Raw genomic sequence first — 1568 nt, 5'->3', positions numbered from 1 at the left:
GATCTCACTTATGAGGTTGTTCCGTCGCAGATCATGGATTGGAAGGAGCAACAGTTGAGGTCTAAGACGATACCTTTGGTTAAAGTGGCTTGGGGAGATCCGTTAGCTCAAGACTTCTCTTGGGAGCGAGTAGCGGACATGAGGGAGCAGTACCCATACTTGTTTGAATAATGAAGGTATGTATCTTAATCTTGGTCACAGTTGGTTTATGTGCGTTTATGTGGCTTGCTTTAAGTTGATGGTTGATCTTGCAAATTTCGAGGACGAAATTTGTTTTAAGGGGGGAAGGATGTGATGACCCGCTTTCGCTTGTATTTTTGCTGAAATGGTTGTTTTTATTTTAATTAATAAATTAGCTTATTTATTTTAAATTATTGCATTTTAAAATTAGTTTTTAATTTAATTTATGTTGTGTTTTATTTCTTTTAGTTGTTTACAGTTTTTAATATCTTTGCGGCGGTTTAGTGTTGTTTTCCCGGAATGAGGATTAGACCTCATCTTCTTTCCCTACACCTCTTTTCTTTTTCCTTTTTTCTTTTTTCCTTTTTCTCTTTTTTCTTCTTTCTTTTTCCTTTCTTTTTCTCTTTTTTCTTTCTTTTTTTTTTTTTTCCTCTCCTTCCCGCTCGACCCCCCGTCCCTCTCTCTCTCCTCCTCTCTCACGCCGAAAAGCTTCCCGCCCTCGAACCGCCGCCGTCCGGCCACCGTGCGGCTCACCGCCGGCACCGGTCGACTCGTCTCCCTCCGGCGCACCTCCCCACCAAAACCCACCCCCATCTGGCCGGCCGTTTGGCCGAAAAAGCCCTTCAAAGCCTGCACGGTTTTTGCTCCGATCCGCCGCCGTCGCTCCACCTCCGGCCACCATTTCTTCACCACTTCATCACCGGTCCCTTGCCGTCCTAACCCACCTATTTCCGGCCTCCAACGACCACCGGAACAGCTCCCACGAGCTAGCTTTCCTTTTTGAGAAATCCGGCCTCTTTCCGGCGTTTTCGCGGCCACCCACGGCCAACCACCACTTCCAATAGCTTCACAATCATCCCTAGACCATTCCCTATCGATCCCAAGCCCTGGTTTGTCCCCGTTCAAAAGTGGGTATTTCACAACCCACGGCCACAGTGATTTTTCACTGTAACGTTGCTTTTTCATCGCCGTTTGCAACGCCGGGTGTTTTCTAAAATTGCCATATAGCGCTGTAAGTATTTTTCAAACCCTATTTTCAGATTTAAATATATATCGCTCATTCAATTTATTTTATCTGCTGGTTGCTTGATTCCGGACTAAGTCCGAGGAGTTTAGGGGTCGGATGGATGGAGGACGGAGTTGCTTTATTTATTGTATTATGGTTGGTTGTTTGTTTTGTGCATTGATAATTGCATTTGCATGGTGCATGCACGTGTATTTTATTTTATTTGGGAAATCCTGTTTTGCTGGTGTGAATCGATTTTCGGGTGCGTGTGTCTCACGAGCCCAAACCGGGATGGGTTATTATCTCGGTGGAGCTCCTCTGGTCACTCGGGAGTGGATAATACTGAGTGACGTCCCCTGAGTTGTCGCTGGGCGACGACGGG

The sequence above is a fragment of the Carya illinoinensis genome, chromosome 6, assembly GCF_018687715.1.
Source record: "Carya illinoinensis cultivar Pawnee chromosome 6, C.illinoinensisPawnee_v1, whole genome shotgun sequence".
NCBI classification, from domain to species: Eukaryota; Viridiplantae; Streptophyta; class Magnoliopsida; order Fagales; family Juglandaceae; genus Carya; species Carya illinoinensis.
Note: the sequence above shows the minus strand (reverse complement) of the source record.